The sequence below is a fragment of the Ochlerotatus camptorhynchus genome, unplaced genomic scaffold, assembly GCF_037179485.1.
Source record: "Ochlerotatus camptorhynchus isolate MF236.1 unplaced genomic scaffold, CSIRO-AGI_Acam_v1.1 ptg000112l, whole genome shotgun sequence".
NCBI lineage: Eukaryota > Metazoa > Arthropoda > Insecta > Diptera > Culicidae > Ochlerotatus > Ochlerotatus camptorhynchus.
In genome coordinates this window covers 817,655-832,080 of record NW_027040602.1, presented here as the reverse complement: position 1 = coordinate 832,080, position 14,426 = coordinate 817,655, and the positions used below count along the sequence as shown (strand labels likewise).

Here is a 14,426-nt window from a genome sequence, read left to right as displayed (position 1 = left end):
TCGTCTATTATCCATGATGGCCGGATTTGGCGTTGGTTCATTACTCCAACGAGACGGTAGCCTGGTATAAAGTCAACAAGGTCCAATTAGTACCCAAGGAGATGAATCCGCCAAACTGTCCCCAGGCCAGGCCAATCGAAACTTTTTGGGCCCTGACCAAAGCATATTTGCGGAAACATGTAAAGGGAGCGGATTCCGTTACAAAGTTTGCGATAGACTGGGAAAAAGTATCAAAAATTGTTAGAAAGGCATCTGTGCTAAAGTTAATGAGTAGCGTGAGATCAATAATCCGCTCCGTGGCTTACGACTGATCGGATCTCGGAATGTCTACGTTAAACTGTAAGAGAATGCTGTAGAGAACATGAGTACGAAATAAAAATCGGATTTGCTGTAAACAGAGTTACGTTATCGTTTTTGACATAGGACTACGTATGTGATTTCTATATGGTGGTGCCTTTTTGTTAAAACCAAAAACGGAAAATGTAACGAAATTATGAAAGATTTTGAACGTTAATAACGCAGCTGTCCCTGGACCGATTTCAATAATTTTATCACCAATTGATCAGAAATATTTCTACGCATCGATAGCAATGCTTTTGACTGTTAACAAAATTATTGAAAAAGTGGTAAATGTCAAGCTTAGTCCAAAACGCACAAGCTGCTTCCCCAACACAGTCATCAGAGAATCGTTTCTAGACGAAACAAGTTGATGTAGTATTGCTGTCATCAGAGAGTCGTTAGTAGACGAAACAAGTCGAAGTGGCATTTGCCTCCGATCTTCGGGCGTGTGCCGTTGCGTAACATTTTGCACATCGCCATAACCAGAACCACACGCCTCCAACGACCACACAAAATGCTCTCCAGAGTTGTAATCTTGTAACCAAACTTGGAAGCAGGGATGCAAGTTATTTTGATCGATTCTCTCCATCGACTGTTTCGTTTATAACTCGACGGCAAACGCATTCATTGATACGATTGTTGTTCTGAATGATAGAAGAGTATAGCAGAAATAGTGCGAAATAGAGAAAATCGATGAAGAGAATTGACTTTCACCCCTATGCTTCTAAACCCCTTATTTCAGTCGTCGTCATAGCAATGAAAACTAGCATCGCGTCGCTTTTGGATCTTGGGTTACACTTGCTGGTTGCAATTCTGCTGCTCTACATTTTTGAAGGACCACCAAAAAACATGAAATCACACTACTTTCTAGGGATGCCTAAAAGTCCAATTATTCGATTAACGATTAATCGGAAAGAATTTCCCAGCTATTCGATTAAATATTTATCGAATTTTCAATTATTCGAGCGCGTAACCGATATCCCTACTTATTTCTACTCGTTTGATTTAGCGCAGTAGAGAAAATAAATAAAAGTACTAATTTATCTGAACAGGCACAGAGAAGAAGCATGATGTGAAACAAGTGTCACGCGTCTTTCTGCTAAAGGCTAAGATTTACCAACTTGTTGAGCGAGTTTAACGGAAAAACTTAAAAGGGGAGGAGCTTTAGCTGGGTGGAACTGATATTCTGTGGATTTCAAACCTGTCGCAGACACCCGGTCAACCCCTGTTCAGCAGCAGACGGGCTGAGACTCTTGCGAGTGCCCAATCATTGAACCGAAGAATATGGGATTGTCCGGTCTGATTTGCTGATCCAGTTGCCTACACGTCATCATCATCTTCCAAAGCCTGTATTACCATCGGCCCTTTTCAGGGCCACCCAGATTTTCCAAAAGAGTTAAATTTCTGAACATGTCCCAACTAAAATTCATATCAAATGGTTCTTTTCAGGACAATCATAGTCATACTAAAGAGTATAAACAAAGTAAACCCCGCTCAAATTCCTATTCCTACACAAAACACAACGTGCTTAGACATTCTGGGACACCCTATATGTTTTCATTCATGATCAATAGGCACGTAAAATAACAAACCATTGCATTTTGTTTGTTCCAGCGGTTAAAAATAATTACTTTTTCACACATCCATCTCAGATCACTTGCAAAGACCATTGCAAAATTCCCTAAATAACTTGTCTCTCTGGGCAAGAAATTTAGGGATCGAGTTTTCACCGCAAAAAACTGAATTGGTAGTGTTTACAAGGAAGCGGTTTCCAGCCCAACTACGTCTAAATCTTTTGGGCAGAGACATTAGCCAATCTTTAACCTTCAAATACCTTGGAGTCTGTTTTGATTCAAAATGCACTTGGGGTACCCACATAACGTATTTGAGACAAAAGTGTCAACAAAGGATCAACTTTCTACGAACAATTTCTGGGACATGGTGGGGTGCTCACCCGGAAGACCTCATTAAACTATATAAAACGACTATTCTTTCAGTTCTTGAGGATGGCTCTTTTTGCTTCCTCTCGGCAAGAAAAAGCCACCTAATCAAATTGGAACGTATTCAATATCGTTGTTTACGTATTGCCCTTGGCTGTATGCATTCAACACACAATATGAGCCTAGAGGTCCTAGCGGGCGTAAAACCCCTGCAGAACCGTTTCTGGGAGCTCTCATTAAGAATATTGATTAAATGTAGTGTCAGTAACAACGTTGTGATTGAAAACTTCGAAGAAATGCTCGAATTGAGCATCCAGTCTAGGTTCGTGCGAATCTATCTTAATTATATGTCATCGGATATTAGCCTTCCTTGCTATAACCTCTCTCGTGTATGCTTTACTAACTACAGTTCCCCCATTGACTATGATCTCTCCATGGAACAGGCTATTCAAGGAGTTCCAGACTAACTTCGACCTATCTCAATTCCCCGCATTTTTGCTGAAAAGTACCAAGAAGTCAATTGCAATAGAAGATTTTTCATAGATGGATCCACTGGCTTCGGCGTCTTCAATGAATACTCAACCGCCTTTCGGAAACATCAGGAACCTTGTTCCGCTTATGTTGCTGAGGTAGCAGCAATCAACTTCGTATTGGGGATGATTTCCGATATGCCCATAGACCATTACTTCATCTTCTCGGATAGTCTCAGTTCGATTGAGGCTATTCGGTCGATGAAACAAGGTTGGCACTCATCTTATTTCCTTTCAAAGGTAAGGGAGCAGATGAGTCGAAAGATCATATATGATTACCTTTGTATGGGTCCCCTCACATTGCTCAATCCCAGACAATGAAAAGGCAGACTCTCTCGCAAAGTTGGGTGCACAACAAGGCGATTTATGATAGAAGAATTTCACATGATGAATTTTTCTCATTAGTACGTCAGAGTTCTCTTTTAAGTTGGCAAAACGATTGGACAAGTAACTCTCTTGGGCGGTGGTTACATTCCATTATTCCAAATGTTTCTTCGAGAGCGTGGTTCAAAGGTCTGGATGTAAGTCGGGGATTCATTCGAGTGATGTCAAGACTTATGTCCAACCACTACTCGCTAGACGCACATCTCTGAGCGGTTCCATATCATTAAAGCAACGAGTAGTTTTCATCTTTTTTGATTTGCATGAAACCTTGCATACAAGTTTTTGGGGAAGAAAAACGCCGTTTTGCATACTTGGTTCGCCATTTTGAATCTAGCCTTACTTATGAGAAGGGCCTATGAAAAATGCACATGATATCTTCAAAAAATTGTATCTCGGAAACGGTTTGTCCGATTGGTTTGGTGTCTTGGGCGAAGTTTTAGACAATTGTTGGTGTTATATGGAAAAAATATGCACGGTAAAAAAAAAGTTTGGTATTTGTGTTTTGAACTAAAATATAAATTTCCCCTTTAAAGTGACATGTCAATAATTTTTTTATTATCCTTATGTTATAGCTGACTAAAAATGCTATCTAGTGCACAGTAGGTTGTTCTGGAGAAAAATAGGTTACGATGAAAAAAATTGTTTTTTAAAAAAATACAATTTTCAAAAAAGCTATTAAAAAAGTCAAAAAAGTTTGTCACCCTAATTTTATGAAAGAACATCAAATTTGCCAACAAAAAGTACTTCGGTAACATTTTTCTAAGATGCACCGTTTAGAAGATATTACTGATTTAATATTGTTTTTTTTTTGATAACTTAATAAGTTTTGGCCCTTTTCGGATGTACTCCGTGTTTTTCCAGTTTCAAAAGTATTTTTTTTTCGGAAAGATTGGAAAATTTTGAGTTAAAATGACACTGACAGCTTAAAGATTCGAGTGAAATTCTCTGCCTTAAAAGTATTTTGAAAAACAAGTTACAAAATCCCATTATCAGGAACAATGATTTCTTCAAGTGATTTTTGGTGCGTTGTGCTGAAAATGTGCATTCAACTCTTGCATATCGCCTAACAGTTTAATCCATTTAAACTGGATGTGTTTATACTGTGCATATTTTCTCTCTATTGCCGAACATCGCCACAGACATCAAACCGATGAGACAACTCGATTTCGAGATACACCTTTTTGAGAACTGCAAATGTAAGCTCCTCAATTAGCAAGATTCAAAAGAGCGAATTAAGCTTATTTTTCAGGGATGGTGATTGTGCGCAATAAAAAATAACATTATATGTTGGATATCATCAGTTTATTTTTATTCCTGTATTTTTATAAAATTATTGTTTGCACAACTTTCTTAACAATATTGAATATTTTGGCATCATTGTCAGGACAGTTTGAATAAAGCTTTGCCTTTATTGTATTTTCTGATAGAGGAAGAAATGAGTGGAATTTTAGAGTTCCTTGAATTGTTTTTGCATTATTATATTGATTATTTAGCTGCAAAGACATATTTTCGTATTCTTCTGTAGTAGAATAACAAAATGACAACTTTGTAAGTTCTTCTTCTTTTCGTTTGTTTGCCCAATTAAACAACTCTCTTGCAGTCTTTATCGGGTGTTCGCGTTCTTTGGCTAAACTTGCTCTGGTAGCCATGCGTTTTATCGTACCTCCAATAGCATCGCATGGACCTTTTCCGTGCGATGTTGCGAAGAAATGCCATTCAGCGTCAATACCATACTTTGACTTTTCCAGAGCTTGAACCTTGAGATGAATCAAATATATTATCTCTTTCCTTTCTTGCATCTGATGCCATATTTCTACTGGTTTTAAATTCGTCTACAATTTTTTGTACTGACCATGATTTTGGCAACAATGATAAAATTGATAGTTTTTCTTGCCTTGTGGCTGAATTTAAAAATTTAATTTTCATGTTTTCTATGACTTCATCAAACTCGTTTGCTTTTTCTGTTTTAGCGTCTAATTTAAAAAGAATTCTTCGTACACCTTCGACGATTTCAGCGCACTTTTTTTCAGGATAGTGAACATTTTTAACCTTACCTAAATCTATAGGCGAAACACGAATAGCTGCTATTCCTCGGTTGAATATTTCGACGTCTACAGGCATCGTGAAGTCTTCATTTGATTTAATTGTGCTTAGCGTTGACTCTGATGGTATCGTGACCAAACTTTCAACAGTTGGCATCCTTGAGCCGCCGGCTACGCTTTGTTCCTCGTTTTGGGTGAGGTGAGCTCTTGAATCAATATGTAGACGGCAAGACGAACAAACACGAAAATCCTTGGTGTTCAGTGTGGATACCTTGGAAAATCCAATTGATTTTAGTTTTTGGATGATACCATCCGTGAGATATCGCAGCTCTTTTGAACACTGAATGTCTTTGAATGGGCGAATACACCTTATTTTACTCATTTTGTAATCTGTAACATAGAAAATATTTTCCAATTGTTAGTTTTGTACGAAAATATCACAAAACATATAATTAAAATGTGTATTTAAAAATTACCTTTGCACCAAAACGTGTTACACTTTCCTTTATTATGTTATCAAACAACACTGGATCTCGTTCAAAAACACAGGATTATGAGCTGAAATTACTATAATCACTATGCTACTAGCAACCTTTCTGCATTTACTGTTTGGTTTTCCCTAGTAGATACTGGATGAATTCAGAACCGAGTCAGACATTATTATACAGCTCACGGGTAGAAATCATAGAATGCTGGGTAAAGACTGTTGGAAGATAGGTAGAGTTGAACGCTCAGGTATCGTCGAACCTTCAGGTACGAGTTTGGAGAGTTGGAGCGAGGTAGATTTGCTGGCGTAGGTATATTGTTATTGAAGAAGATTGTAAATTGTATATACCTGGAATGAATAAAGAGTGCGGCGGTTGTTGATTGAGGTATCAGTCGGCAGCCCTCTAGTATGATGGAATGTGACTACTGCGTTCTTTTTATTTATTATTAAGGAACGGTCAGCGACGGAGCTAGCCTCGTTATGGCCAGCGTTATGGTCACCAACTGTACGTAGTACAGCTAACTGGTATCTGATTACCTGTATCTAATACTTGTTAGCACGTTTTCAGCACAACGCACCAAAAATCATTTGAAGAAATCATTGTTCCTGATAGTGGGATTTTGTAACTTGTTTTTCAAAATACTTTTAAGGCAGAGAATTTCACTCGAATCTTTAAGCTGTCAGTGTCATTTTAACTCAAAATTTTCCAATCTTTCCGAAAAAAATACTTTTGAAACTGGAAAAACACGGAAAACATCCGAAAAGGGCCAAAACTTATTAAGTTATAAAAAAAAACAATATTAAATCAGTAATATCTTCTAAACGGTGCATCTTAGAAAAATGTTACCGAAGTACTTTTTGTTTGCAAATTTGATGTTCTTTCATAAAATTAGGGTGACAAACTTTTTTGACTTTTCTTAATAGCTTTTTTGAAAATTGTATTTTTTTAAAAAACAATTTTTTTCATCGTAACCTATTTTTCTCCAGAACAACCTACTGTGCACTAGATAGCATTTTTAGTCAGCTATAACATAAAGATAATAAAAAAAATACTGACATGTCACTTTAAAGGGAAAATTTATATTTTAGTTTAAAACACAAATACCAAACTTTTTTTTTACCGTGCATATTTTCTCCATATAACACCAACAATTGTCTAAAACTTCGCGCAAGACATCAAACCAATCGGACAAACCGTTTCCGAGATACAATTTTTTGAAGATATCATGTGCATTTTTCATAGGCCCTTCTCATAAGTAAGGCTAGATTCAAAATGGCGAACCAAGTATGCAAAACGGCGTTTTTCTTCCCCAAAAACTTGTATGCAAGGTTTCATGCAAATCAAAAAATACAAAAAATAAAAACTGGAAAAATTTCCCACTTGTTCGTGGAACCGCTCCTCTATAGAATAAACCTCGTTGACAGCAATATATGTAGGTGCAGAACCGGTTATGATGACATCGATCACGCATCCAGAGCACGACTATTGGATACCCTAGTGGCCCGAGGTAGACAACCCTTCCGTGAAGTAAGAGATGTATTGGGAACACGTGATCTCCCTACAAGCAAGCGATCTACGAATTCCTTTGTTTGTCTGATGTTAGAGTTTGATGTGACCATCCCCTCCTTTCCAAACAATATCCCGCCATTGTGTCCCAGTCTTATTATCCTCCTGTTCCTGTGCTACTTGCCCCTGCCCAGCCAGAATTTGGTCAACGGTCCGAGAGTAGTATCTGAAGGAGGCTACAGAAACCAGTTTCCTACCTAGATCCTTCCAATCGAAATTGTTACCCATTAACCTCGAGCCCACCACGAGTAATTGGTACCCAATACTAACCTAGAAATACTGCTATTTAAAATGTAAATCAAACATTACTGAATAAACGAACTAGTTAAAAAATAAAAATCCATCTCAGCTCTAGATGAGTTCCTCAATGTTGGCTATTGCCGAGCGCAAGAAAACTGGGTGTAAAGCGTATTATACGAATTAATGAAAAATAATGTTTGATTTGTTGAACGTTAGGTCAGAAAACGACGAAACCGTTCCAAGAATCATCATTTTCTCGGCATTTTCCGTTTCACCAAACCCAGTTCAAATGTATCTCCTCTCAAACACATCTTCCAGGGAAAGTGCTTTCCTATTTTTGGAATTGACTTTTCCGTTTCATGGCATGCGTCAAAACTGTCCAAACCAGTCTGTGCTGCCCCTGATAGTATTCAAAAGTAAGACCTGAACGCAAGGTTGCTTCCACTCATCTTGCTATAGAAAATGTTTTTCGTAATTATGAAATCATTAGATGTTTATGTTTTACTTGTACTAGGTAAAGTAGGGTAAAGCCGGGTAAAGCAGATGCATAAGAACCAGGGTTGCTTCCACTCACTTGCTATAAAAAAATGTTTTTCGGAATTATAAAACTGTTGGATGTTATTATGATATTTTGTACTTTTAAGTTAAAAGAAGAGGTTGCAAAGTATTCGTTTGACACATGAAACCTGTCAATTTTGCTTTCAGAGTGTCACAATCAGCGATTGTATGATTCGTGAGCGTTCATTCAGAGTGAGCACTCGCGAGTCGTAAAATCACTGATTTTGACTATCTGAAAGCGAATTTGACAGGTGTTATGTGCTAAACATTTGTCTTTCAACCTCTTCTTGTATCTAACAAGTACAAAACATATCGTTATAACATCTAATGATTTCAAAATTCCGAAAATCATTTTTTACAGCAAGTGAGTGGAAGCAAGCCTGATAAGAACGCCTATCAATGGTTGTCGGGCTCTGCCAGCTGATCAGTCGATTTGCGACCTCTGTGCACCTGAAATCCGATTCTTACCTCCACGCGGTGCCCGGTGGGATTGCTGGCGGTGATATTTGCCGTCAGTAATGCGAACAAGAACATTCTGATCCCTGAAATCTGAAAATGGCACCCTTAACGGGTTCAGAAGTACTTCTAACCATTCTAGCATGCTGCATTGTCTTGTCCCGTGGGTGTAGAGAATGACAATAACGGGATCAGAATGCGTTTAGTATGCATTTTTGGGGTGCAACCGAAGGGCAATATATGCGATTTTTGGCGATGTTTGTACCGTCAAAATGGCACCCTTAACGGGTTCAGAAGTAATTCTTACCATTCTAGCATGCTGCAATGTCTTGTCCCGTGGGTGTAGAGAATGACCTCCCTTAGCTCAGTCGGTAAAGGCACAGCTACAAAGCAAGACCATGCTAGAGGTGGCTGGGTTCGATTCCCGGTCTGGTCTAGGAATTTTTCGGGTTGGAAAATTTCTCGACTTCCCTGGGCATAGAGTATGATTGTACTTGCCACACAATTATTCAAATGCAAAAAATGGTACAGGCATCGAAAGCTCTCAATTAATAACTGTGGAAGTGCATCTAGAACACTAAGTTGAGAGCACGCAATAAGCTAATATGCCATACGCAATAAGCTTGAAATGCGAGGAAGAAGAAGAAGAATGCGAACAAGAACGGGGGATCATCGTCGTCACTAATGCACTATTGTTTATAAGTCGCTAGTGTCAGTGATGATGATGACAGAGCAAATAGGTTTATAGTCAACTCTAAGTAGCCCGTGATTATCGCTACCTGGGGATGCTAATCGGCTTAGTGCTGGTTACGATTTGGCCGTCCTGAATGAACTATATCCACCTCTTCAAGGTGGTTTGTTTAAAGGGACGTTAATAAATGGAAGCATAGCTAGGTACTCAAGAAGAGGTTGTAAATTATGTGTTTGTCACATAAAAGCTTTGAGTGGGTTGGTTTATTTCCTTTAAATTTCGTTATAATTGCTTATCTTTTGACAGATACGCGTATTTCGTCTACATCTTGCGGACTTCATCAATGCCAAGTACTCAACACCACTAGTGTTGTAGAGTACTTGGCACTGATGAAGTCTGCAAGTAGTAGACGAAATACGCGTATCTGTCAAAAGATAAGCAATTATAACGGAATTTAAAGGAAATAAACCAACCCACTCAACGCTCTTCATAAAGGGATTCCGTTAAGAGATTCGACAAATTTAAAGGACATAAAAGCTGTAAATTTCGCTTTCAGAGAGTCACAATCACCGATTTCACGATTCGTGAGCTGAATCGCTGATTGTGACTCTCGAAAAGCAAAACTGTCATGTAGCACATACTTTACAACCTCTTTTTGTAACTTACAAGTACAAAATGTCATCATAACATCTAACAAAACCCAGTGGTCCTGAATAAAAGAACTTCAAATAAATTCAATAAAGTAATAATAATAATAATAATAACATCTAATGATTTCATAATTCCGAAAAACATTTTTTTTTTATTGCGAAGGAAGTTGAAGCAACCCTGCTTGGACGTCTAATTTTAGACCGAAGGATGGCGTCGCTAATCGAATATAAAAGCTCTAGCTTTGATTACAGCCTTCGTCTTGCGGAATGACGTTTTGCTATTTTCTCGTCGTGTGGCACCCTCAGGAAAACAAATAGCAGACGTCAGTAATAGATTGCCCTTCCCGCATTGTTTGATGATATTAGGTGACGAGTGAATTTCGCTTACCTTTCCGAGTTCTAAATAGCGCAACCGTTAATCGTGGTGACCACGCAGGCGAACGGCTGGTGGGAATCAGATTCCGACAAAGCGGAGCAATTTAATCTAAGTGACGACAGCTGAGTAGGGGAAAATGTATTGTTGACGTTGCGAGAAATTTGATACCAATCAAAGCTTGGCTTGTCTGTCGTTTGTCCTTGCTTTGTAGCGGAGATTTCTCGACGAACGTTGGAACGTCGATTTCTCACGAATCACAAAATACTCACGCAAACTAACAGCAGCATCTGGTAGAGAAAGGTTTGCTCTAGCATATTCTCGCGCAACACGAGAAAAGGGCCTATCATTGTTGATCGATTCTCTTCCGCGAATAACCCGACTGTAAATGAATGTTGCATTGAGTGTGTTGTTTCAGACGCAAGCTAACATCATCTTCTGTCGAACTGTGCTGCGAGCTTAGCGAGGAATTCGTTGCCGTGGTAAACCAAAGAGAAATTCGATGAAGAGGATCGATCAACGAGGATAGGCCCTTTTCAAATGTTGCGCGAGATATGGTGTAGTTGGATTACGTGAGATTCTTGTGATCCGTGAGACATCGACGATTAAAGACATTGTTTTACACTTGGCTCATTGACCCTCTTCACATGTTCGTCTAGATTTGTTCTGTTGTTATTTTGGTGCTTTTGGTTACTCATTGTGCTTTTTCCACACAATATACAAATTCATGTTGGCACAGAAAGCTCTCAACCAATAACTGTGGAAGGAGAAGAAGAAGAATTGCAGATGCTTAGATCACGGTTGATGATATATTCTCTCAATTTACCGTGTAACCTTTTACCGAAGTCATATCATGCTCATCTTCATCAACTTCGTTCCAATAGCATTTAAATGCATTTCTTCCACCGGATTTGCCTCCCTGGGGCATTCTCATGCCTCCTAATCCATGTCATCGACATATAGATAAAGCTACAAATTATTCTACTGTGCTCTTTCTAGACCCATCTCGACGCTGAAGCCAGAACCAATTAAATCCCAGCAACAGAAGAAGATCAAAAGCCAAACGACACACGATCTTCGATGCCTTTGATGAAGGTGCGCTGCCACCACCTGATGGTCAGTTTTCGGGGACCACCCAAGAGTAGTAGAAAATATCCTACAACGGACTATGAAGGTGGTCTCACAAACGATCATGCCATGTCAAGTTCAAGATTCCTCAATACTCAGGTCGTGCAAATTGCAGTTTGTGTGCAAAAGTAGCGCAGTGTTGTATTGGAATAAATTGAAAACGATACCTAAAGCGCCACTGCATAATGTCAATATAGTCGCTTGACGGGATTGTCCAATATGAATAACCTTGATCTGGAGGGGCCTTGGCCAACTTTATCGACCTCCCACCCACTCCGATCGCAACAGTTATCTTTGCTCGGCTTGCATTTTTATAATCACAACAGTCGGCTGTACCCCACCAATTTTCATTTATTAATAGCTTTATTCTCTCGTTTAAGATCTGCAAAATGCAAAGCCAACATCAGCTAGCTCGCGAAAAAGTGAATGTTTGTTTATGCTTCGGCTCCACCACTACCACCATTGCCATGTCTCACTTAGGTTAAGCTATCGGCTCATTTTGTCGTATATACATAACTCTCTTTCTCGCTTTCCACCAGTCATTATCTTGCTTCTCGTTTGTTTTGATTTCCCACCACTCCACTGTTTCTACCTTCGCTGAATGACCGTACGGCTACATTTTGAAGTGAACTTTGTTGCTATGTTTACACAAACCGCTTTGTGGCAGAACATGCCACTGAGCTACTTTGTGCTACTGACTTCCAGTAGGTGGTTTTTGTTACCGTTCCATCGGTGGCTACTCAACTCACCTTCGATAGCTCAGTTGGTAGAGCGGTGGACTGTAGTAGTCGGGCTTTAAGCGACCACCAAGAGAGTAGTTGGTCCCCAGCAGTAATCCATAGGTCACTGGTTCAAATCCGGTTCGAAGGATAGATTTTTTTTTCAAAACAAAAAAATTGCAACGGACAATGCAACCTCATTCAATTAATGACAGTGATAGCAATCAAAGATAGCGAGTAAAACAGCTGTGCTGAGTTCAGTGCCAACATTTCAAAGGGGCGTAATTGCATTTGTAAACAATGACTTTCTTCTTCGATTTCTCGCGAATGAAAGCTCACTCATGAAAATGAATGACATCAGCAGGTAGATGAATGTTTCCTGTCACAGCTAGTATTGGTAATTTGGAGGGGTGGGCTTTTATTTGCGAGAAATCGACGGCTAAAGCCATTGTTTACAAAAGCAATTACGCCCCTTTGAAATGTTGGCACTGAGTTGATGATTTTGTCAGCCCTCGTTTTGAAAATGTTTTCTAATGTTCTACGAACACCATGCGCTTTTTCAGTGGTCTTATTGTCCCAAAGTACACCTTAAACATCCATCTTAAGGTTGATGAGATTTGTTTGGAATTACGATTATTTGCAATTATTGAAAGATAAAAGTCTGATGCGCGGATGGGCTGGCAAAATCGGGTCATTACAATATACCCTTCGCCTGTGGAATCGTGCGTGTAGCCAAGCATCTCCGTTATCTGATTTGATCTGCGATGTGTCATACATTTGTGTGAGACGCTGTTCGTTTATAAATTAAATGATTGTAGTGGACACATTCTGATTAATTCGTCATTGCATCCTAATCTCATGTTATTATCGGTATTCGCGGATGACTCAGCTTCAGCTAATCATACCCATACCCAATATTTGTCTTAACTTATTACATTTCTCAGCTTGCGTAATTCGTAAACCTCTATACTGTCCTGTGTGGCATAACAGAGTTATACATTGGATTGTTTGTTTAGCTTGCTGTTTTAATGAATGGGACAATTATGCTGAAAAAACAGTATACAAGTATCCAATTTGTAGTCCATATGCAGTTAACAAGGCGAAGTTGAAGTCATCTGACAAAATCCATTTCGTTTGAAATTATCAGCTTTGTTTATAATTCTCAATAAATACTCGCCAAAATTCTCTTTTAATTATCTTAAAAATTCACTTAATATTCTCCTCATTACTCCCATAAAATTATTCTAAGGATCACCTACGAATTCTCCTTGAAGTTATTTTTATTTATTCTAAGAATTACCAAAGGATTCAATACAGGCCTTCCTTTCGTTTCTCCATAAATTCCATTAATCTTAGAATTTCTTAGAACATTACATTTTTCATAATTTATCTTGAAATCCTGGTTCGAACTCCCTTAGGATGTTTGGTAGAATTTTGTGTTAATTTTTCTCATTGAATTAACACATTAATTCCTTTTAAATTCTCCTAAAAGATCAATAGTTATTCTCCTCAGATTCATATAATTTTTTGTTGTTGTTGAAGCCCTGATCATTCTCCCAAGTTTCTGGACCAAAATAGTATTTTTTAAATGTAACGTATTCTCACTTTTCTCAGAAATATGATTTTTCATGGCAATACAATAAATAAAATCCCGACTACTTTTCCGAAGGGACGTATCTGCTTTTGTAAAAAATGCATTTGATCGTCGGTAGCTCCCTCACGCATACTAACACCACTATCAGGTTGGGGAAAATTTCCCCTATCCCCCCAGATCGACGATCAAATGCATTGTTTACAAAAGCTGATAAGTCCCTTCGAAAAAGTAATCGAGAAATATCGATTGAAAAATTATACAATAGTGAGGAAATCGAGCTTCAGTTTCTCGAGAATCATACATGTGCTACACACAACCGAGGTGTGTAAGATTTTCATCCAGTATTGTATGAAAATTGAACGAATTATGTAAGGATTCATGCCATGACCAGATGCTGTAATGTGGTCGTAGGAAGACATCATGCGTAAAATTAATTTTAGCTCATTTTTGTTTAAGTAAATACAGTCTCGCCAACACATCAAACCAAGATAAGGTTTTGTACGAACTACTTGACTCTGGTAAAAGCTGCTTGTTCACTACACCATCTCACACAAACACAAAATCAGGATTACAGACCAACAAAAACCTTCAATATTTTGCTATTACAGAAAACTATTTGGATAGGCATCAATTTTGAAGACATTTTAATGAATCTTGGACAAAGAGTCTCAACATGTCGGTTATTGTGCTTTCAAATTTCAAACGTTATAGAGATTTTCAGATTTTCA

General features: G+C 38.5%; 1 protein-coding gene and 1 non-coding gene across 2 annotated transcripts in view; both read left to right on the top strand.

Annotated features, from left to right (window-relative positions):
* The window catches only part of dos (daughter of sevenless), a 38,865-nt gene that overhangs the window by 8,832 nt on the left and 15,607 nt on the right, over nucleotides 1-14,426 (top strand). The window lies entirely within an intron of this gene.
* On the top strand, nucleotides 12,134-12,255 carry TRNAY-GUA (transfer RNA tyrosine (anticodon GUA)). The gene is made up of 2 exons: nucleotides 12,134-12,170; nucleotides 12,220-12,255. It is a non-coding gene; the product is annotated as a tRNA-Tyr (tRNA).